At 42.4% G+C, this 25664-nt stretch overlaps 1 protein-coding gene across 1 annotated transcript in view; it reads right to left on the bottom strand.

The window, feature by feature from the left end:
• LOC144605721 (T-box transcription factor TBX5-like) overlaps positions 1-24554 on the bottom strand; it is a 53776-nt gene extending 29222 nt beyond the window's left edge. Inside the window, exon 1 of the mRNA XM_078421230.1 lies at positions 24451-24554. The gene's annotated coding sequence lies outside the window, so the exon portion shown is untranslated. The remainder of the gene's footprint in view (positions 1-24450) is intronic.
• Positions 24555-25664: the final 1110 nt, after the last annotated feature.

Genomic DNA, 25664 nt, shown 5'->3' on the forward strand with positions numbered 1-25664 from the left:
ACTGGGCAGCCTAGGAGGTTGTACCTTGGAACATAGGAGGATGAGGGGTGATCTTATACATCTGTATAAGATCATGGAGAACGAAGGGGGGGATCTCATAGAAACTTACCATATAATGAAAGGCCTGGATAGAGTAGATGGGCAGAGAATGTTTCCACTAGTGGGAGAGTTCAGGACCAGAGACAATAGCCTCTGAAATAAAGGACATATCTTTAGAAAGATTAGGAGGAATTTCTTTAGCCAGAGGGTGGTGAATCTGTTGAATTTGTTGCTACAGATAGCTGTGGAGGTCATCCTTGGGTATTTTTAATGGAGAGATTGACAGGTACTTGATTAGTAAATGTTTTAATGGTTAGCAGGAGAAGGCAGGAGAATGGGGTTGAGAGAGAATGATGGAGGAGACTTGATAGGCTGAATGGCTCAATGTTGCTCCTCTGACTTATGAACTTGTGAATACACAGTTTTTTCACCCAGACTAGGGGAATCAAAAACCTGAGGATACAGGTTTAGGGTGACAGGGGAAAGATGCAAGGGAACCTGAGGGGCAACTTTTTCACACAGAAGGTGGTTGGTATATGGAATGTGCTGCCAGCTGACCTAGTTATGGAAGGTACCATCACAACATTTACAAGACATTTGGACAAGTACAAGGATAGGAAAGATTTAGAGGGATGTGTACCAAACCATGGGTGGGTTGGACAAATGTGGATGGGGCACCTTGGTTGGCATGGGAAAATTGGGCTGAAGGGCCTGTTTCTGTGCTGTATGACTTTATGAGTTTGAATTCAGGCTGAACTAGACTGGTCATAGCTTCTTCTGTTTGCCTGCTGCAATAATGTGACATGAATTGGAGCTGTAGCAACCCAATTTCTAAAGTAAAGCACATTGTGGCAAAGAGTTGGAAAAAAAACTGCACATGGTAGGAACCTGAAATATGAATTGAAAATGCTGGAAATGTGCAGTAAGTCAGGCAGCCTCCGTGGGAAGAGAAACAGGTCAACGCTTCACATTTAAGACCCTTCAACAGAACCTAGACTGGAACAGGAAATTGTAGAGGAAGAAACCCCATCATGTTCTGGATGAAGATCTGAGGACTGAGAGTCGAGAAGAAGTAGCTACACAAATACCTCAACTTCTATGTTGAATGGGTTGAATGGCCTGCTACACTTCATTGGATTTCTAAGATTTCATTTTTTCTTTTCTCACCTTGTAAAATAGGCTGTGTTATAACTAGACTTTGTTTTCTGTTCAATAGGTTGCATACTGCACCTATTGCCTTTGGACACATCAGCTGATACAAAGCGCTGGAGTAACTTAGCAGGTCAGGTAGCATCACTGGAGGACACAGATAGGTGGCTTTTCAGCTCGAGACCCTTCTGCATACCTCTTCTCCCCCCATCTACAACCAGTCTGAGAAGGGTCTCAACCCAAAACACCACATCTTTTCTTCAGTGATGCTGTCTGACCTGTTGAATTACTCTGGCACTTTGTGTTCTTTTATGTATTAACCAGCATGTGCAGTTTTTTGTTTCTACATCATGTGATACAGTATTATCAATGTATGCTTTCAAAAAGCTGGAGTCTGTTAAAAAAGAACCATCTGTATTGTACTTCAGGAGCTACATTTTTGATTGTGTTAATTCTATATCCAAGCTGAATTGCAGAACCCAGAAAAAAAATGGTATTTCTCCACTTCTATAGGATTATTGGATGCAATGGGTTTTTAATGCAAAATTAATAATGAAAGAAGTACTGAGTGGAGTGTGCAGGTATTTATGTTGCAACACCTTTGGTGCTTTCATTTAAAATCCCAGAACTGTAATTTGCATGTATTGGTAATATTCCCAAAGTGAAGCAAACTGGGTAGTGACAGTTAGCTATGCATACATATCTAAGAGCCATACCTTATTTTAAATAACATGTGCAAGTATCCACAACTGCAATTGATGTGATTTTTAAAAATAACGATAAAACATTGTACATTGCAATAAAAATCAGGCTTTGATCAGGTGTGGGAATGAAATAACCAAACGTTAATTCGTTTGCAATGTGGCATTGTTTGCTCATAGAGTACTTGATGTGTCCGAAGACAATGGAAAACCATTTATCAAATGGGAAGCTATGTACCTAAACAAATATGGAGTAGGTCAGAAAGTATTGTCCTGAAATAATAAAAGTAGCCCTATTCACAATCTCACTTGAAAACTGTGTTGATTTTTGATCACAAAGACTCTGGAGGCATTGGTGTTCTACAGCTGATTCCTAGCATCAGATAGTTAACTGGGAGGAAGAACTGGGATTCAGAAGTTTGGCAAAGATGACTGAGTGGGTAGGACTGAAATTAGCATGGGACAAATAAATTGGAGAGCACTATTTTTTGGCGTGACTAAATAAATCAAAGCTGCTCTCAGATAAATTTAGTATGGATATGAAGCTCTTCGCAGATGTAGCAGACAACAATTTAGCAATGGAATAATAAACTTGATATTAATTAAGGAATACTTGGGTAGTGCAACTCAGGAACCACATGTTTGGTCTCAGTGGAAGGATTAATTTTCTTCCTGAAAGTGCTTCCATGGCATGGTTTTCTACTAGTTATGTTTGTTTGGTTTTGGAATGTGGAAAGATTAGTGAGGATGCACTTATATCTTCTTGCAGTGAGAAGTTGATAGAAATCGTCCTTGAACCCTGTGGCATTGGTTCTCGCAAATGGTGTTACATATGAAATTCAGGGATGCTGATCAAAAGCGCAGAAGAGACCCACGACATGAAAGTTCCACCAACCTGAAGTTCCTCTCTAACCCACGAAACTCTCTGACACACTGATTCTTGTTTATATACCAGCACTGTGTCAAAATACTGAAACTCCCATTTAACAGCATTGGGTCATCACCACACAGATTGTAGGGGAAAAAACTGCAGATGCTGGTTTAAATCAAAGGCAGACACAAAATCCTGGAGTAACTCAGCGGGCCAGGCAGCATCTTGAGAGAGAAGGAATAGGTGGCGTCTCGGGTCGAGACCCTTCTCTGAAGAAGGGTCTCGACCTCACCCATTCCTTCTCTCCCAAGATGCTGCCTGACCCGCTGAGTTACTCCAGCATTTTGTGTCTACACAGATTGTAGGAATCATTTTGATAGATTGCAAGATTATAAGAAGGCAGGCCACCACCAGATAGGGATGTTGCCTCTTCAGTGCCCAGCCAACCAAGTCTCCACCAAGTATCACTGCACCCTTGCAGCAGAAAGTATGAGCAGAGCAGTCATTATGGATTTATTTGAACGTCAGGATAGTATATGACTCAGAGGGACATCAACTGTAGTGACATTATCAAACTATCTTACTGAGGGACATCCCAGAGGAGGGAAATGCTACTGAAGTAATCTTGATGTACTGCAATTGTACAATATACAGTATATATTGTATGGTTGTATATTGAATGGTTTGCAGTCACAGCAATCTAGTAATAGAATGGTACAGGGTGAGAACTATCAAAGCCAATGAAGTAAACGTTTCAATCCCAATGGTGTTTTGCTGCTGTGTGTTTTTCTTAAATACATCTTTCCAAATTAATTATATTTTTATCTATAAATATTGTGTACATTGCTGCCAAAGTCTGCATTTATTGCCTTCCTAATTGTGTTTTGTGTAAGCAGTCTTCCTTCTTCTAATTTTCCAATCTTTCACATCAATTCTTATTATTTGTGAAGGAGGGTTAAGTACTCACACTGTTAAGTACGAGTTCCAGCATTTTGACGCAACACCAGTGTAGAAACAATGATGAGTAGCTGTGTCAATGTGTTGTGTGCCTGGTGTATGGCTTAGAGAGGAACTATGAGTAGGTGGAATTCTCATCTGTTTGTCTCATTGTCTACTTAAGTAGAAGTTTTTGTTTTGGGAAGAGTTGTCAAGGAACCTTTGCCAAGTTGAAGAAAATATAAAAACAGAAGGGAAATGACTCCTCAAGTCTGCTCCATAACTAAATAAGATATTGTCCGATCATCTGAATGAATGAATGAATGAATGAATGAATGAATGAATGAATGAATGAATGAACGAATGAATGAATGAATACTTTATTGTCACATGTGACAAGTCACAGTGAAATTCTTCGCTTGCATAACCAAGGTATGCAAAGAGTCACCACATAAAGGGCGCTTACAAAGTTACAAAATGGCCGCACCAGGTCCCCCTTTGGTCCCAAGGGGGGACCCAACTTCCCAACTTTTTGATCCCAACTTCCCTTTCCTCCTTTCTTTGTGTACCTGTTGATCCCTTTGTGCTTCAAATATCTGTTAGTCTCCTCCTTGAATATGTCCAATGACTCCACCACCACAGCACTCTAGGGTACAGAATTCTGAAGAACCACAAAGCTCTGAGAACAGAACCTCCCCCTCTTCCAGTGATGCATCTTGTAGTTGTCATTCACTGCAGTCATGGTGAGCCATTGGTGGAGAGAGTGAATATTGAACATGAAGAATGGGATATCAAGCAGGCAAATTGCTTCCTGTTGGATGTTGATGATTGTCCTCAGCTATGTAGAAGCTGCACTCAAGTCAGGTGCATTCCACCCTGACATGTCTTAGGAAGTCAAAAGGTGAGCTATGGTATTTATGTGAGTCGTCAAGTTAATTTTTAATCACCATTCAACCCCCCTCTACTGAACCCTACACCCTATTCCCACTCCACCTGAAGGACCTTGATGGTTAGAACTTGACAATTGTAATGTTGAATGTCAAAGGGAGTTGGAAATTACTATTGCCTGGCACCTGTCAGAGGCGAATGCTAAGCTGAAAGCTATTCAGGACCTGTTGCATATAAACAGACCTAGGGTTGCATTAGGTACTGAGGAATTATGAATGAGATCGAGTTGCATAGTTCTCACCATTGATCCCCATTTCTAACCGAATTATAAAAGCAGGCTAACTGTTGATGAAGCAACTGAAGACAATTAAGTCTTGAACCTCTATCATCTGGTCTGCTGCCGAGATAATTGCCTTCAGGAACCTGTGTGAACCTTCAGGAACTGAATACAACCAGGAAACAGTATCCTCCCATTTCTCATTGACTTCTATTTAACTAAGGCACTTTCATCTGATCAAATACAAGATGAACTCTGTGCAGATGCAAATCTTTGAGTGTTGCATAGAAGAATCACATTGCAGTATATCCAGAGTCTTGAAATGAGGCTTTTTGTGCATCTGATCCAATTCAGTTTTTGCTAAATAGGAATCATCCGTATTGTTGATACCAGGAGAATTGATGTGGTGATGCAATTGATGATATAGAGTCAGTTCCCTAGCGAGACCGGAGATGAGGAACGGTCTCCGAGCAACGGAGATGAGGAAGAACTTTTTCAGTCAGAGAGTGGTGAAGGTGTGGAATTCTCTGCCTCAGAAGGCAGTGGAGGCCAGTTCGTTGGATGCTTTCAAGAGAGAGCTGGATAGAGCTCTTAAGGATAGCGGAGTGAGGGGGTATGGGGAGAAGGCAGGAACGGGGTACTGATTGAGAGTGATCAGCCATGATCGCATTGAATGGCGGTGCTGGCATGAAGGGCTGAATGGCCTACTCCTGCACCTATTGTCTATTGTCTATTGTCTCAAAACTTTCAGCCCAATCTTGTGGGTTATCCAAGTCATGCTGTAGGTTTTAATGACACCCTTTGGAAGGAGGATTTCCGAAGTGGGCTGAATGCAAATAAATTGTCAGTGAACAACTTAATTCCTAGCAAAGAATGTATTGATGAGAGATTTCTATATGGTTGGGCTGAAACATATTACTTAAAAATTCCACCAAGGCGGTCTTAGGCTTCACTAGGTTACATCCTATCATTGTAACCAACCTCATTCATATTGGATATAATTCTAATCACGAGAGTGTATTCTATTTGACTCAAACACTCGGTTCTGCTAGGAATTTAGGTTATCATGGTGATTAAATGCTCCCTGAATATTGAAAACAACTACTTCTCGTGCTTTTAGCTCTTGATTCCAATTTTGGATAGCTACTGTGGTACGTGTAGGTGCCACTCATTTGGTGGAATCAAATTGATCAACTAGTTTTATTCAATGGCATTATTGATAACTCTATCCATAATTTTATAGACTTCTACTTGGAGGCTGATGAAGCAATAACTGGCGAGGCTATATTTATCCTATTTATCTGTGGCTGGACAATGCTGTTGAATAAATGTAAGCTCTTATACTTAGGTCTTCAATGTGATAGCCAGGATGGTTTAACCCAAGAATCTATGATGATAGGGATTTCACTAGGAGAGTGAAAAGGATAATTTTGCATTCTCTTTTGCAATTGCACTTATGATTTGTGCTTCATTAAGGTGGTGAATACGAATGCTGATAGAGCCTGCATTTCCTATTGAGTGCTTTTTTGTCTCATTTTATATAAAAGTTGAATTATGGTGAGTATTGGTATTTCTAAGTAACCTAACTCTCACTAAATTCTGTTGCTGTTATGACCTTTTATAAATGAAGTGTAAGTTTATTTTGCCCATCGGTAGTTTACTATAAGGTTCCCACTGGTATTGCTACACTTTATAAGTTAACTATCCCCCACTGTCTTGAGCAGTGGTACAACATAAGCTACTTCCATTAAATCAACCTTCAATGCAGCTAATAAGTTCAGTATGTCTTTTCTTTCTGTTCTAATTCTGTGCTTGTCTGTATCCGCTCAATGTAAGCTTCATATCATCCATTTCTATGGTCACTAATATTCTTTTTTTTTCAAATCCCTCCTGCACTTCCCGTAGTTTTCCATATTGTTTACTCAATTTTGCTCCTATTCTTTGTCATGTCTCCTCTTATTTCCTTTCATTTTAACTTTAATTTCCTTTGTCATCAAGGGTGCATTACAGTTTGATGTTTTGTCAGTGTCCTTCAATGGAATATTTCTAGCGTATGTCTGAACAATCTCTTCCTTGTTAGCCTTCCATCGCCCAAAGCTAGTTTCTCCTGCAATCAACATCACTATTTTATCTGTGAAAGATTACTTCCAAAGGCATTGAAATTAACTCTCAGCCAGTTCAGTAGTTTATCTTTAGTATTTCCATAATTATTTTAAATCAAGTCATCTTTTTTTTTCAATGAAAATGCACCCCAAACATTTACATCCATTGTTTCAACTAACAATCCACCCCATTCATTCCTACCATGCACACGTGTGGTATTTTCCCATGCAGTCACATCTCTTATATGTCTTCTTGTACCTGTTCCCTTCCCATCACCCATTGACTCAAGTAGTCCTCCCAATTGATGCAATAATTCATTTGCACTTCTTCTGTTCTACGTTCATTGTTCACAATGCTGTCTCTTCTCTGAATAAACCAAACTCACATTGGGTGACTGCTTTGCAGAGACTGACCTGTGCTCATTCTGCAATGGCAACTCTGAGCTCCCTGCCACTTTAATTTTCCATCTGACTCCACCTTTAGTCTATCTGTCAGTGATGTCAGGCATTCTAGAAGCAATGCCCAATGTAAGTTTGAGGAAGAGCACCATATCTTCAATCTGGGAACATTACAGTCTTCCAGATTCAATGTCAAATCTCCGACATTAGCCGAACTGCTTCTCTGCCTGTACAAAAACTGTCCATTTCTGCCATTCATCAACAATGTTGGGTCAGTTTTTCCTTCTCATTATCACAGCATGACCTGCCGGACATGTCCTACAGCCCTGCATTTTACACCATTACATTGGTAATGGTTTATTATTGTCACAGGTACCAAGTTGCAGGAGATTCACATTCTCTAACTGCCCTCATCTCATGGTTTACCGTCCTCGCGTCAACGTTTTTGACCAACAACCTGTCTGAAGAAGGGTCTCAACCCATTCCTTCCCTCCAGAGATGCTGCCTGTCCCGCTGAGTTACTCCAGCATTTTGTATCCATCCCCACAGCAACCCTGGCTTCACATTGTAAATTATATCCCCTTTATCCCATCCATTCATTCCCCAACTTCGCAGTAACTTAAAAGTTGTTGTTTTCTGTCCCACTGCTAACAAAGTTTGACCAATCTCAAGTGCCCTGTTGAAATATTCAGGTGGTGTTTTTCATGACTGAATAATCATGTGTCCATTTTGAGTCTATCCCCACAGCAGTTTACCTTTAGTATTTCCATAATTATTTTAGATTTAGATTTTTTTTAGATTTAGAGGTACAGCGCGGAAACAGGCCCTTCGGCCCACCGGGTCCGCGCCGCCCAGAGATCCCCGCACACTAACACTATCCTACACACACTAGGGACAATTTTTTACATTTGTCCAGCCCATTAACCTACATACCTGTACATCTTTGGAGTGTGGGAGAAAACTGAAGATCTCGGAGAAAACCCACGCAGGTCACGGGGAGAATGTACAAACTCCGTACAGACGGCGCCCGTAGTCAGGATCGAACCTGAGTCTCTGGCGCTGCATTCGCTGTAAGGCAGCAACTCTACCGCTGCGCCACCGTGATTTTAAATCAATCCTCTTTTTTTTCAATGAAAATGCACTCCAAGCATTTACATCCATTCTTTCAACTAACAATCCACCCCATTCATTCCTATCATGCACCCGTGTGCTATTTTCCCATGTAGTCAGTTTCCTCAGTTTAATGATAGCCAGCTCTGAAGGAGTGGCAGGGGTCTGAAATGTTAGCTCTGTTTCTCTTTCCACAGCGATCATAAGATTATAAGGTCAAAAGTGATAGGAGTAGAATTAGGCCATTCGGCCCATCAAGTCTACTCCGCCATTTAATCATGGCTGATCTATCTCTCCCTCCTAACCCCATTCTCCTGCCTTTTCCCCATAACCTCTGACAACCTACTAATCATGAAATTGATGCCAGACTTCCTTATTTTCTATTTTTATCTTGTTCTTGTAGTCAGCTAGCTGATTTGCTCCTGTAATAATATTCCACCTACACTACTTCATTCTCAACAATTAGGTCCATACTGCTTCCTATCATGTTGTATTGTTGGCTAATTGATAGAGAAAGTCTGAACATTTTTAGAAAATCCCCCTCTCTCTCTCCTTTAAATTACATTTTCCCAACCAGCATTTGTGTAATTAAAATCGCCTCGTATTGCTCTATTTTGTTACATCTTTGAAATTTGTCTGCACATATGTTCACCTCTTTTATTTACACTTTAATGCTCCATAACAAACATTTCTTGCAATATGCGGCTCCTGTTCTGCTCGACTGAATAGATTACTCTCGGACCATCCACTAAATGCATTATATTTCAAACACTGCCTTTAAACAATGCTAACACACTTCCTTTTATCCCCACCTCTATCATTCTGGAATACTTGTAGCTGGGAATATTACGGATCACTCCTGAGCTTGTTTGAGACATGTTACTATTAATCTAATCATGTTATGATCCTATATGTGGTTTGTTTTCTATGTTTTCACACTGCAGGCGATGATTGCATACAAACTGATACACACATATTTACTATTGAGGTTTTTTTTCAATTCTCCCTCCAATGTTTCGGCTAGTTCTAATTATACTCCATATCTTTCAGACCTCTGATTTTCCTTGTACTCTTCTTATTTTTTCTAGGTTCACTCACTTTGCCAAATTAAGTTAAATCCATCCGAACAGCGAGATCTAATTTCTTTGACAGAAGATGGGTCCTGGCTGATTCAGATGCAACCAGCCTAGCAGCTTGGTTTGGGAACAGCTCCATGCAAGACCGCATGAAATTGCAACGAATTGTGGGCACAGCCCAGACTATCACACAAACCAACCTCCCATCCATTCACTCCATTTACACCTCACGCTCCCTCGGCAAGGCCAGCAGCATAAGCAAGGAGAAGTCGCACCCTGGCCACTCCCTCTTCTCCCCTCTCCCATTAGGTAAAAGGTATAGAAGTGTGAAAACGCACACCTCCAGATTCAGGGACAGTTTCTTCCCAGCTGTTATCAGGCAACTGGATCATCCTACCACAACTAGAGAGCAGCCCGAAACAACTATTCACCTCATTGATGAAAGTGGTGCAGTAAATGTTATCTATTTGGGCTTTCAAAAGGCAGATGATTAAGTATCTTACATCATATTTGGTGAAAAATGTTATGAGAACTCAAGGGGAAAGTGATCGCTTGGATGGGTGATCATTAAAAAAATAGGAAGTGTGCAGAACAGATTTGAACAGCCTGGAAATAAATATGTTGTCCCCGGAAATTATTACTGTGGCTGCAGTTTTTGTTGTTCTCTCGAAGCACCTAAAGTTAAGCTTCCTCAGAGCACAAAATAATAATAACAAATTCTCTAACTTCAAGTAACCCTTGCTTTCCCTCTCTCTCCATCCCATCCCCTTCCCAGTTCTCCGACCAGTCTTGCGGTCTCCATCTACATTATCTCTGTTTGCTTTGTTGTTACCTTCTCCCAGCTAACAATGATCTATTCTACATTTTCCTTGATCTCCATTCCCTTTGCCTTGCTTTCACCCCTTCACACTTCCTTATCTATCACCCTCTCCCTTAACATATTTCGCTTTGGCAGCCTGCAGCCCAGCGGTATGAACATTGACTTCTCCAACTTTAGATAGTTCCTCTGTCCCTCTCTTCCCCTCCCCTTCCCAGTTCTCCCTCTATCTTCCTGTCTCCACCTATATCCTTCCTTTGTCCCGCCCCCCTGACATCAGTCTGAAGAAGGGTCTCGACCCGAAACGTCACCCATTCCTTCTCTCCTGAGATGCTGCCTGTCCTGCTGAGTTACTCCAGCATTTTGTGAATAAATACCCTCTCCCTTGACGTCAGTCTGAAGAAGGGTCTCGACCCGGAACAACACCCATTCCTCCTACCCAGAGATGCTGCCTGTCCCGCTGAGTTACGCCTGCATTTTGTGTCTATCTTTGGTTTAAACCAGCATCTGCAGTTCCTTCATACACAATAATAACAACAATCTCTCAGCTACATGAAGAATTTAGTGAGGCAAAATATAATAAGATATTTAACATGAATGTTAGTAACAAAATAAAAAACTTTTACTACTGCGGGATAAATCAAATACGTTTTAAGATACAAATGAATTACCTTTAACACTATACTTTGCAAATCCACCTACAAAACATCTCGACTTTTATTAATCTTGTCTAATTATCAACAAGTTGCATGTGGATGGTGCTGCATCCACACATGGCATTTTCAATTGTATGGCTGCCCATTTGTATGTTGCAAGGATTTAATAACATTTGCAAACAGGTGTCTGTGTATTCAGATTAGTTCTGGGGCAGCCTTGGTGAAGTCACAACTGGAATAGTGAAGGCTGGGAATGAATAGAGCAGGGAAAGTTTTGTATTGACTTTAAAAAAAATTTACTTGGAAGTAATTAAACCAGATAGGATGTCACCAAATTCAAAATGGTGCAAAAAAGATTTACAAGGATGCTACTGGATCTGGAAGGTTTGATGCTGTATAAACTGTGTCTGTTTTACCTGCAGCATGGGAGGCTGAGGTTTAACCTCACTGAAGTTCATAAAATCATGAGGGACTTAGATAAGTTGAAGTCTTAATATAAAGATAAGTTACGTCTGTTCCCCAGGGTAGGGGAATCGTAAAGTGGAGGGCATAGGTTTATGTTTGGGGGGGGGGGGGGGGAGAGGGAACATAGGGGCAACATCTTCACAACATCTTCACAAACGATGCCTCAGAAAAGCCACCAGCATTCACAAAGACTCCTCACACCCCTGCAATAGTCTGTTCGAAATTCTACCATCGGGCAGATGCCACATGGCCTTGTATGCCCGCACCTCCAGACCCAGGAACAGCTTCATCCCCAGGGCCATAGCTGCTATGAACCGGTCCTGCTGAGCCGGATGGTCACATCGCACAGTGAACCGGCACTGACCTACTTGAACTTTATACTGTTTTAAAACTGTTTCTAATTTTGCTTCACTGGGTAGTATAAATTTATACTGATTAGCTAATTAAATTATTGCATCGTATGGGAGGCGCATTCCCAATCTCGTTGTACCCCTGTACAATGACAATATAGATATATTGTATTGTATTGTATTGTATTGTATTGTATTGTGCATTCATGGGATGAACTGCCTGTGGATATGGTCACGACAGGTACAGTTGCAACATTAAAAACGCACTCAGACAGGTAGATGGATAGGAAGGGTTTGGACGGATATGGGGCAGGTGCAGAAAAGTGGGACAGGTCGGTTCAGCAATTTAGTTGACATGGGCAGGTCAGGCTGAAGGGACTGTTTCCATGCTGCATAGCTCTATGATGTTATGATACTGCTTCTACCCTGTTCAATAAAGTGAATGAAATTTGAAGTCATTGAACTAAAAATATATACAGCGTAAGTCAATGATTTTCATGTATGATTTTCTGGAAGCCACTTTGTTAAATATTCATTGTCACAGAGATGACATCCAAGGTCATAATGAACACACCCAAGGTAAAATGTAACTAGATACTTTATATGATGGGAGATGTCCAACTTTCTATCCTAGTGATTGTAGCCTGTTCCATACATTAATTCATACCTAAATATACTAATCACTGGTATTTGACGAAGTCTGTTCTTTTTATTTCAACAGGATCAGAGTGGAGTTAAATTCATGGAAACATTTTAGATGAAGTTTAAATAGTATCAAGGTCATAGCGTCATAGAGTCTCAGCGTGGAAACAGACCCTTCGGCCCAACTTGCCCACAACAGCCAACGTGTCCCATCTACACTTGTCTCACCTGCCTGCGTTTGGCCCATTTGGCTCTAAACCTGTGCTATTCATGTACCTGTCAAATTGTTTCTTAAACCTTGTGATAATACCTGCCTCAACTACCTCCTCCGGCAGCTCGTTCCATACACCCACCGCCCTTTGTGTGAAAACGTTACCCCTCAGGTTCCTATTAAATCTCCCCCCCCCCCCCGCTCTCCTTAAAGTTGAGGCTTAAACCTATGTCCTCTGATTCTCGATTCTCCTATTCTGGGGAAGAGCCTCTGTGCGCTTATCCGATTATAAGGTATAATGTTGAAACTTTTTTTTTTAAACGGTTGAAGAAATCTACTGATTTTTTTAACTGAAATATTCTCTCCTGATGTAACCTCTCACCTGTTCAGATTATCCAAATGAGTTTCACACCTCATGGCATTACACAATGGCTGACAATAGCGTGACGCTAATCTCAGAAGGAAAAATTGCTTCAACAAAAGGCATAATTTCATCTCAATCTACCCACATTACTCATCCATGGCTTCTCACTTCCAGTGTTATTATGGACAAACATGAGGAGTAAAAAAGCTCTCTGGCTCCCTTCCCTTTAACCAGAAGATCGTAAGGCCAATTGTATTTTGTCATCACCATTCTGGCTTTCAGTAGCGAACTCATCAAATTCCTGGCAAACACATCCTCCTAACCTATTTGCATCACATACTCACAAGATAAACAAAATGGACTTCAGTGGAACAGATGGATTAAAAGAACAATTTAATACATGCTTTAACCATTTAACAACCAAATGGGTTTCGTTTTACTACATATGAAACTAAATTCCTGTGAAATTCCATCATTTCTGTCAACCCAAAACTATACAACAGTATACCCAAGTGGCCTCTGTTTCTCAGTATTGTAAGATTCTTTAAAGATAACACATGTTTCCACTCTGACCATTAAAAATGTGATGAGAATAGCAGCCAGCTGAAAGACCACGTGAAGATAGACACAAAATGCTGGAGTAACTCAGCGGCTCAGGCAGCATCTCTGGAGAAAAAGAATGGATGACGTTTCGGGTCGGGAGCCTTGTTCAGACTGAAAGTAAGGGGGAAGGAACTGGAGGTAAGAAAAGGCCAGAAGATCATGTGATATTTATATCATTATTTCTGATTTTAAAATGGCTGTGTATTAAATAATCTGTGTATTAAAAGCTCAGATGTTTGCTCAGATAATTAATTTTGAGCAAACTTGCTTGGCTCCAATTGTATTAATCAAAACATTATTTCAGGTGAATAAATAATGTTGTAGTCAGTAACTTTGGTTATTAATATTAGGAAGGAAGCATGAATATATCTTGATATTACAGGATTTTTCCTTGGATTGTCATTTCTAATATTTTCCAATGCAGTCTGGCTGGATGTGAGAGTGGGAGAAAAAATTACACCCCAAAAACCCCCCAAATAATCCAATATCAAGAACAATCAACAAAGGTTATAGCTAATAATCGTTAATTCACCCGCTTGTCAAGAATCTCTCTGTTTCTGCCTTTAAAATATAAAATTATGTTTCTATTGCTCTTTGAAGAATATTTGGTGTTAAATCTTGGAGTAGGTGATTATGACCTGTTACAATGAATAAAATCTTGTTTAGAGTTTAAAGGAATTTCAGTCACATAAGCATGTGAATTTGCTCAAAATGATTTAAGTCGGTGTAGCATTTACAGAATAGAAAAAGTATTGAGATCATTTTTTTAATGTATTTTTTATTGATTTTTAAAACAGATTTTAACATGCAGCAGCTTACACATTTATAGCTCTGAAAATGTGGTAAACCCCGCCAAAGCACCACAAGATCACATTGAATCCACTTGAGGAGGTATGGGGGAAAAAGAGGGATAAAAAGCTTGCAGAACACAAAGAGGAAAAAAGCAAAAGTGAAGGGGAAATGAAAGACTTGTGTCAAGAGCAGTAAAAAAAAATGCACATCCAAATTGATGTTGGAAAATTGAAAGTTTAGCTGAATTCATAAAAGAATATTGTGATTTTTTGTAGTTGGAGTATTGTGTACAGTTCTGATCCCCCATTACAGGAAGGAAGTGGAGGCTTTGAATGGGGGAACAGAGGAGGTTTACTAGAATGGTACCCACTTTTCAGTGGGTAGTCCATAGAGCTCAGAGGACCATCGGAACACAGCTACCAGCCTTGGAGTGCATCGACAACACACGATGCCTCAGAAAAGCCACCAGCATCCACAAAGACTCTTCACACCCCTGCGACAGTCTGTTCGAACTTCTACCATCGGGCAGACGATACAAGGCCTTCTACGCCCGCACCTCCAGACTCAGGACCAGCTTCATCCCCAGGGCCATAGTTGCTATGAACCGGTCCTGCTGAGCCGGATGGTCACATCGCACAGTGATCCGGCACAGATCTACTTGCACTTTATTCTGTTTTAAAACTGTTCTAATTTGTTTCATTGGGTTGTTTAAATTAATACTGACTAGCTAATTAATTTATTGCATTGTGTGGGAGGTGCATTCCCAATCTCGTTGTACCCCTGTACAATGACAATAAAGATGTATTGTATTGTATTGTATTAGGGAGTATTAGCTGCAGGCAGCGGTTGGATAGACTTGGATTGTTTTCTCTGGAATTCCAGAGGCTGTGGGGATACCTGATAGAAGTATAGACATTTATGCGAGGCATAGATAGGGTAGACAGTCAAAATCTTTTTCCCAGGATGGAAAAAAAATCAAATACCAGATAGAATAGCTTCAAGGTGAGAGGGGCAAAGTTTTGAGGAGGTGATGGTTGAAACAGATACATTACTGGCATTTAAAACATGCATATACGGATGTGCAGGGAATGGAGGGATATGGGTTATGTGCAGGTAGTTGTGATAGTCTTGGCATCATGTTTGGCAAAGATATTGAGGGCAAATGGGCCCGTTCTGGTGCTGCACAGTTCAATGTTTAAAATAATACCAATTAACAATAGATGTGGAAGATCAAATACCGCGGCACGGTAGCGCAGCGGTAGAGTTGCTGCTTTACAGCGAATGCAGCGCCGGAGACTCAGGTTCGATCCTGACTACGGGTGCTGCACTGTAAGGAGTTTGTACGTTCTCCCCGTGACCTGCGTGGGTTTTCTCCGAGATCTTCGGTTTCCTCCCACACTCCAAAGACGTACAGGTATGTAGGTTAATTGGCTGGGTAAATGTAAAAATTGTCCCTAGTGGGTGTAGGATAGTGTTAATGTACGGGGATCACTGGGCGGCACGGACTTGGAGGGCCGAAAAGGCCTGTTTCCGGCTGTATATATATGATATGATGATGATATGATGATTTTAATTTTAGCTCATGCAATTAGGCCGAAGGATTTGCTGCCGCTTATGACATCCAACATGTTTGTTAATACGCTTTCTCCTTGATACAGGTAGAGTCATAGAGTCGTAGAGTCACACAGCACGGAATCATCCCCCTCGGCCCATTTCATCCATGGCAATCATAGAAACATAGAAAATAGATGCAGGAGGAGGCCATTCGGCCCTTCGAGCCAGCACCGCCATTCATTGTGATCATGGCTGATCGTCCCCAATCAATACCCCGAGTCTGCCTTCTCCCCATATCCCTTAATTCCACTGGCCCCGAGCTCTATCTAACTCTTTCTTAAATCCATCCAGTGATTTGGCTTCCACTGCCGTCTGTGGCAGAGAATTCCACAAATTCACAACTCTTTGGGTGAAAAAGTTTTTTCCCACCTCAGTTTTAAATGGCCTCCCCTTTATTCTAAGACTGTGGCCCCTGGTTCTGGACTCGCCCAACATTAGGAACATTTTTCCTGCATCTAGCTTGTCCAGTCCTTTTACAATTTTATATGTTTCTATAACATCCCCTCTCATCCTTCTAAACTCCAGTGAATATAAGCCTAGTCTTTTCAATCTTTCCTCATATGTCAGTCCCACCATCCCAGGGATCAATCTCGTGAACCTAAGCTGCATTGTCTCAATTACAAGGATGTCCTTCCTCAAATTAGGAGACCAAAACTGTACACAATACTCCAGATGTGGTCTTACCAGGGCCCTATACAACTGCAGAAGAACCTCTTTACTCCTATACTGAAATCCTCTTGTTATGAAGGCCAACATTCCATTAGCTTTCTTCACTGCCTGCTGTACCTGCACGCCAACTTTCAGTGACTGGTGTACAAGGACACCCAGGTCTCGCTGCACCTCCCCCTTACCTAACCTAACTCCATTGAGATAATAATCTGCCTCCTTGTTTCTGCCGTCAAAGTAGATAACCTCACATTTATCTATATTGTACTGCATCTGCCACGCATCTGCCCACTCACTCAACCTGTCCAGGTCACCCTGAAAGCTCCTAACATCCTCCTCACAGTTTACACTGCCACCCAGCTTTGTGTCATCCGCAAACCTGCTAGTGTTGCTTCTAATTCCCTCTTCCAGATCATTAATATTTATGGTAAACAGTTTTGCCCCAACACCGAGCCTTGCGGCACTCCACTCGCCACTGCCTGCCATTCTGAAAAGGACCCGAATGGCCTACTCCTGCACCTATTGTCTATTGTCTATTGACCCATTTACTCCAACTCTTTGCTTCCTGTCTGCCAACCAATTTTCTATCCATGTTAACACCCTAACCCCTATACCATGTGCTCTAATTTTAGTCACCAATCTCCCGTGTGGGACCTTATCAAAGGCTTTCTGAAAGTCTAGGTACACTACATCCACTGGCTCACCTTCATCCATTTTACTTGTCAAGGCCTCAAAAAATTCCAGAAGATTAGTCAAGCATGATTTCCCTTTCATAAATCCATGCTGACTTGGACTTATCCTTTTACTGCTATCCAAATGCACCGTTATTACCTCTTTAATAATTGACTCCAGCATCTTCTCCACAACCAAAGTCAGGCTAACTGGTCTGTAATTCCCCGTTTGCTCTCTCGCTCCTTTCTTGAAAAGTGGGATAACATTAGCTATCCTCCAATCCACAGGAACTGATCCTGAATCTATTGAACATTGGAAAATGATCACCAATGCGTCCACTATTTCAAGAGCCACCTCCCTGAGGACCCTGGGATGCAGACCATCAGGCCCAGGGGATTTATCATCCTTCAGTCCCATTAGTCTACCCAATACTATTTCTCGCCTAATGCAAATTTCTTTCAGTTCCTCTACCCCCCCTAGATCCTCTGTGCTTCAGTACATCTGGGAGATTGTTTGTGTCTTCCTTAGTGAAGACAGATCTGAAGTACCTGTTCAACTCTTCTGCCATTTCCTTGTTACCCATAATAATTTCGCCCGTGTCTGCCTTCAAGGGACCCACATTTGACTTTACTATTATTTTTCTCTTAGCATATCTAAAGAAGCTCAAGATACCCCACCAAAGATAGTCACATTGGCGTTCATTTTGCCCATATCACTCAACACCGTTCTTATCCATGTACCTGTCCAAGTGTCTTTTAAGTGCTGTTATAATACCTCCCTCAACCACCTCCTCCAGCAGCTCGTTCCACATACCAATTAAAATGTTGTTCCTCTGGTTCCTATTAAATCTTATCCCTCTTACCTTAAATTCATGTCCTCTGGAATATTGATTCCCCTACCCTGGGTAATTAAAATCATCATCGTTGCATGAAAAAATATTCATGCCTTCAGTCCGACACTCAACTTTGAAGAGTTTATTCAATACTAGACCAAGTGGACCCGTTGGGCCCAAACCTCTCCTGGATTGGTGCAGCACCCTGTCCTCTCCCCCTCCCCTCTCTCCTCAAGCCCCCCACTCCCCCCTTCCCCACTCCCCCCTCCTCCCTCCTCCCCTCCCCCTCCCCTCCTTTTAAACTTTAAAATCTGAATAACTAAAAATATAACACCGATTTCAATAAAACTACTTGCATTATCACTGAAGTGATTATGGTGAGTAAGGTGGGCCTAAAATTGTCACGTTATCGTGTAACGTTTTGGCTGAAGTTCGATCACAAACAAACAAACAAACGAGAGTTTTAGTATATAGATGTCTCTTGTTATATTTAATCACTTTTATTGCAGCTGTTTACACCCATGGAGTTCTAAATTCTGAACAGCCATTTGTTCAAGAACCCCAGTTTCTCCAGCTGGTGATGAAACTGGAATTCACCGCTTGGATTTTTTGGAAGCAATGTAACCGAACCTTGTTGCTTGGTTTATTTAATGCTCAATTCTGGGCTCAATATTACACGCAGCATGAGATTTTCCAAAATAGCAGGAGAAACAGATATTGGGGAAACTGGTCAACTAACAAGCTACATGGATCAATCCGGGCATCTGTCCAAAAGAGCAACCACGCACTCCTCAGTCTCCCTACATCATTCCCCCCCACACACACACACACTTGGAAGTTTTGGTGCGGTGCGGACTGGGGGGGGGGGGGGGGGGGGGGGAGGGGGGAGGAGGTTGAGGGTGGAGGGGAGAGGAGACCACATCTGAGGGAAGATTAGCCAGCCTCATCCTCTCCTCACAAATAACCCGACAAATCAGGACAGGGGGTTAGCCCCCCGGGCCCCTCGGGTCTGTGCTGCCAGTCAGTAACATTTTGGACGCATCCCAGGCCATCACACAAAGCAACCTCCTTTCCATTGACTCCATTTACACCTCACGCTGCCTCGGCAAGGCCATCAGCATAATCAAGGACAAGTCGCACCCCGGCTCTTTGTGAAAATGTGCACCTCCAGATTCAGGGACCGTTTCTTCCCAGCTGCTATCAGGCAACTGAACCATCTTACTAACAACTTCAGAGTAGTCCTGGGTGACTCGTTGGAGACCCCCGGACTTTCTTCAATCGGACTTTACCCTGCACTAAACGCTATTCCCTTTACTCTGTTTCATCTGTGCACTGTGGATAGCTCGATTGTAATAGACAATAGACAATAGGTGCAGGAGGAGGCCATTCAGCCCTTCGAGCCAGCACCGCCATTCAATGTGATCATGGCTGATCATTCGCAATCAGTACCCCGTTCCTGCCTTCTCCCCATACCCCCGGACTCCGCTATCCTTAAGAGCTCTATCTAGCTCTCCCTTGAATGCATTCAGAGAATTGGCATCCACTGCCTTCTGAGGCAGAGAACTCCACAGATTCACAACTCTCTGACTGAAAACGTTTTTCCTCATCTCCGTTCTAAATGGCCTACCCCTTATTCTTAAACTGTGGCCCCTGGTTCTGGACTCCCCCAACATTGGGAACATGTTTCCTGCCTCTAACGTGTCCAACCCTTATTAATCTTATACGTTTCGATATCATGTATTGAATCATGCATTGTCTTTCCGCTTACTGGCTAGCACGCAACAAAAGCTTTTCACTGTACTTCGGTACACGTGACAATAAACTAAGCTAAACTCAATTAAACTTAAAATGTTAGATTCTGCTTCTACTGCCATTTGAAGACGAGTTCCAAAGCATTGGGACAGAAAGAAAGCACGCCCCAATTCTGCCTTAATCGGGAGTTCCTCGGTTTTAAAATTAACCCCTGCTTCCTCATGATGCTATATGTTTCAATTAAGTCGCCCTCCTCTGAACCGCCAGCGGATATAATCCTAGCCTGTCCAGCTTTTCATTTTTAAACACGAACGTTCCGGGTACCAGCCCAGTTAACCTTCTCTGAACCGTCTCACTTCATAAATGGAGTAAAAAAAAAAAAGCGCTTCAGACTACCCATTAGTTTGCGTTTGGCGTGGACGGAAGATGAGAATCGACTTTTCAGAATTCCATTAATTTCTTAGATGTGAATTGGTTCCACTTTTGAACCGTTAGTAATAATGTTGCAGCTCGAAATGAAGGTCTACCAACACTATCCCAGGAAGATGGCTGAATTGAAACGCACTTAGCTGAATTATCATGTTTCGGCTGAACCCAGGCACCGCAGTGATTCCTTAAACATGTCCTTTGCTGCCATTAGCAATTCCATGTATGACAAAGTCGTCTATCCTGATTTACATTTGCAGTCTGCTCTTTTGACTTGACGAGGAATTAAGGTTGGATACTCCTCGTATGCCATAAATACAGGTTGGATCGACACCTTAGTTCGGTGCCTGGTGCCGTATTTTCTCGATAGACCCATGCATCGTCCTCCGAATCTTCGACTGAGAAACCAACTTGAAGAAATTCCCCATCAGAAAAAGAATGTCACCAATTCAGAGAAAAAAATACGTGGAAAACAACAAAATCCCCAAACCCTCAGCATTGATGTTATGCGAACAGTCATCCTTTTCACCCCTACCCCCAAACAAAAACTAAATGTTTGGATTGGAACATGATATTGAATTTCCAGTGACCCGGACACAAAAAATTGAGAGTGAACCATTCAGTAGATTAGCAACGTTTTCCGGCCGTGGGCAGTTTGAGAATTTGCTCGGCTGCAGGTATTATGCACAGTAGTATTTTAGCTGTTTGCACCTCTAGAATGCCCGATAATCGATAAAATGAAACGGGTTATATGGAACCAAATTATGGAGCCGTCTGTGTTGAAATAAACGCAAAGGCACCCTGGCAGTAGCAAATGATGGGACCATATCTGGCATATGCCTCCATTCCCCATCCTTGTCCTCGTTTGTGTGAAATCAACGTTTGCAAAACGGACACATAGGGCCGCTGGAAATCCCGTGCCAATCCCGTCAAAGAAACAAGCACGTTAGAGAAAGAACGTAAAAAAGAACTGCAGACGCTGGTTTACACCGAGGATAGACCCCAAAATGCTGGAGTAACTCATCGGGACAGGCAGCATCTCTGGAGAGAGGGAGATGCTTGCTGCCTGTCCCGCTGAGTTACTCCAGCATTTTGTGTCTTGTCTTTGGAGAAAAAACCTCATTGCGTTCAATTTTTCGTGGGAACACAAAATAAACGGTGCAACATTGCAGCTCCTAGCTGTTACTCAACAGGCCCAGTTAAACATGCCACCCAAAAGTCTGCACCTATTTCTGTCAATGTGACAGGTTGATACATTTGAGACGCAGTACAGTGAAATTTGACACTGAACACATAAAACTACAAGTGTTGCACGCTCACACCTGTCCAATACACTTGCATTTATGAAGACGCGTTTAACTTGATTTTGAAAGTTCAGCTAAAAGGTCATCAATCTGAAACGTTATTTATTCACAAAATGCTGGAGTAACTCAGCCTGACCTGCTGAGTTACTCCAGCATTTTGTGAATAAATTCCTTCGATTTGTACCAGCATCTGCAGTTATTTTCTTATACAATCTGAAACGTTAGCTCCGTTCCTCTCTCCACAGATGCTGTCAGGCGCGCTGAGCACCTCTATCCTATATTTGTTTTTTTTACTTGCCTTTGTAATGTGTGCAGGAAGGAACTGCAGGTGCTGGTTTACACCGAAGATGGACACAAAATGCTGGAATAACTCAGCGGGACAGGCAGCATCTCTGGAGTGAAGGAGTGGGTGACGTTTCGGGTCGAGACCTTTCTTTATACACATGTGGCACATTTAAAGTCCAGAGTTGTGATCGGATTGAGATTCGTCTTGTTTCCCCCCGTTTATGTCTAGCTAACGGCGAACATGGGTCACGTAGACAGGTCCAATACAAAGATTTCATCAAATATCGTATATGGGAAAGGACCCTGGCTTTAAAATGGTGCCGCGATTAACCAGTCAGATGAACAAATAGATTGGGCTCACGTGTGAAACTTTGCAGAGTCCAATGAATTATGTATTTCTTTATCCTAACTGGACACACTCGACCCCGTCTACCGGTCAGTTTTCATCCCAACTCAAACACTATTCAATGGGGCTTTACCCACTTTTCTGAATTTTTATAAGGAGTTTCCAATTCTCTTTTTGTTTGGAATTTGCCCCAAGGAACGCCGTTGTTCGGAGCGTTAAATTAAAAATGAATTTATTGGATCAAGTCCCTGCGATTTAGTTGTTAGCGGGCGACGGGCAAAACATCCTGCCAGGAAGAAATGGCATAAGATTTTGCGACACTGAACGGGAACATTTCTCCGAGAAAGCTGCCAATCGAAAGCAATTGGTTTGGCCAGAATTTAAATCTAATTTCAACAACCTCGTGGCAACCCGGACAGTCCGTTTGAATCGATTCTCGCTTCTGCTGACTGCTTGGGGCGAACGAATAATGAGTTGCTTCAACCGGCCAACATTTTGTTATAAGGTTAATTAATATGCAAGGCGCTGTTTCACATTTTTGAAGCGAATACAATGTTTTCAAATCGTAACATTGAAATAGACTGCGTGTGTAATTAAATTATTTCCCCCCCCCCTAACAGCGCTCAACGATTGTACCCAGAACAGCACATATGTGAGATAAACATGACGATCTAAAGCTATGGGATCGTCCCCAGTTCCCGAATAAAGCATATTATTTCTGTGTTTGCATACGGTTCGTTGTGTTCAATTTGACAAGCAAAATTAATCACGGCGCACAACATCTGGTTTGCAGTTTATTTTCAATGGAAAGAATGTGTATTTTGTTGAAAGAAGCCCGGGATTAGAATTATATTCACAGCGCTTACCCACTAGATGTGGAGAATTAGCACCACTTAATTAATTTTGCGATTTAGCATCGTCCCATTTTTGCACCGTTCGCAGCTCAGACAAGGTAGAGACCATGAAAATAAATGAGTGCAAGAAAATAACTGCAGATGCTGGTACAAATCGAAGGTATTTATTCACAAAATGCTGGAGTAACTCAGCAGGTCAGGCAGCATCTCAGGAGAAAAGGAATGGGTGACGTTTAGGGTCGAGACCCTTCTTCAAGATCCGAAATGTCACCCATTCCTTCTCTCCTGAGATGCTGCCTGACCTGCTGAGTTACTCCAGCATTTTGTGAATGAAAATAAATGAGCTACCTTCAAATAAATATCTCCGGAGGAGCCCTGGAGAGTGAAAGGATGGTGTTTGCTGAGAGCCAGGGGCAAAGAAGTAAACATCTGGAACAGAGGCTGGCTTAGAGGGTGGTCATTGTCCAATATCCCACATCATCAAGCAAGATAACAAAATTCATCCTCCAGAGTGCCCTGGAAACTTTACCAATCGTTGCCGATGTATTTTGCGCGACAGTACATCACCCCCCCCCCCCCCCCCCCCCCCCCATCAGCATGACATCTTTGGACCAGGCAGGTTTGCCACCATCCGACCGCACAAAATCCCTACACTTTAACGACTCAGTATAAAAACAAAGCTTCAAAATGTACTCGTGTAAAGGACCAACAACGGTAGAAGGTTGATCCGGGTGCGAATGTGATTTAAAATATTGTTTTTCAATCCAGCATCTACAATAACGGTTATGAATGTTTAGGAATGGATGTTGGAGCATCAGACGCATATTCATATCTGAGAGTTATGTAATTTCTGTGAAGCAATGTGTTATTACCTATTTCTCTCCTTATGTATTATTTCTCTTGCCGAACCCGTGCATTACAGACAGAGGATTCCCTAACCCCAACACAGACGAACATAATACACCACCCCTCCCCCAATCCTCGCCTCTCTGGTATTGAGTTAAGCTGACGCCCGTTTTGGAAGCTTACCTGTAGCTGCTGTGATCACCTTCCCCTCTGTACACGAAAACCACGGGGAATCAAGCTTACATTTAACAAGGTTGAAGAGAACGAGACTGGTGCGATATTGGTGGGAGATATTAAATCAAGACATGCCACACTATCTTCCCCCCCCCCCCCCCCCCTACGAGGTGCGACAAGGGCAGGAGAATTTACACCATGACATTCCCTTCCATAGTAGCGTCCGCTTACCGACCTTGCTTCCCAATTGCAAAATGACGTTTGCGGATATCAGCTCCGGGGACGACGTACGCGGAGAGTTACCGGGGAGTCAACCCGTTCATCTTCAACGAGGAAGACAACGATGGAGCTTCATCGTAGCGAGTTCGGCTCTCCAATCCCGCGGATGTTCCCACTCGCCCAACAAAACAATGTTGATCAAAACGTCCAAGTAGTCTACCTCGGGACGTTTCTGATTACATGCTAGTCTATGATTTTTTGAGCGCGGGACAGCTGGATTCTGGAGGAAACTGGACTCTGCAACCCTCTGGCAGCGCTCCACATCCCCCACTCCGAACCCCTCACAGGCAGTCTACGAATTAGAACTCTCTCAATTACTCTACCACAGTTTGGATGGGTGTCAAGCGCGATAACATCGGGCCCGATCAGCCTGGCATACGGCTGCTCACCGTAGTGTTGATGGGTGGGTTGATGGAATGTCGCCAAGGTGTCAGAGGAACCGCTCAAAGCGAATCACTTTGTTGCAAAGTTCCCAATGCCAGACAAGTTGTGGCAGAATCCGTTCTCCCTCCGTTAGCGACCTTCAATTCCCCCCCCCCCCCCCCCCCCGATGACAGGAAGATTCCCGCTTGGAGCATTTGCCAACAGAACTGTTGAGCATAGCAGCAGAATTACGAGGAAGTATTAAGTGTAGGAATATGCAACTTCCAGTTTCCTGCACCATTTGCACTAAAGTCTAATTGGCACTAATTTTGCACTTACTGATTCGCACTAATAAGAAGAGGCCGGAAGTAAACTTAAAGGAACAACAATTATTATTTGCCAACAATAAATTTGGATTTTTTTTTAAATTTGGAAAGAGACAAGAATGTGATTACAATTAGAGCGAGCTGACGGCCCAGATTTAACCAATTGCTTTGCAACGTGCGCCCATTTAGTTGATAAACTCAAGGAATGCGATTTAGTTGTAAAACGAAAAGTGTAGGAAGGAACCGCAGATGCGGGTTTAAACCAAAGATAGACACAAAAAGCTGGAGTAACTCAGCGGGGCAGGCAGCATCTCTGGAGAAAAGGAGGAGGTGACTTTTTGGGTCGAGACTCTTCTTCAGTCCAGTCTGAAGAAGGGTCTCGACCCGAAACGTCACCCATTCCTTCTCTCCCGAGATGCTGTCAGACCCGCTGAGTTACTCCAGCTTTTTGTGTCTATGTTTTGCAAAACGAAAATC

The sequence above is a fragment of the Rhinoraja longicauda genome, chromosome 25 (genome assembly GCF_053455715.1).
Source record: "Rhinoraja longicauda isolate Sanriku21f chromosome 25, sRhiLon1.1, whole genome shotgun sequence".
NCBI classification, from domain to species: domain Eukaryota; kingdom Metazoa; phylum Chordata; class Chondrichthyes; order Rajiformes; family Arhynchobatidae; genus Rhinoraja; species Rhinoraja longicauda.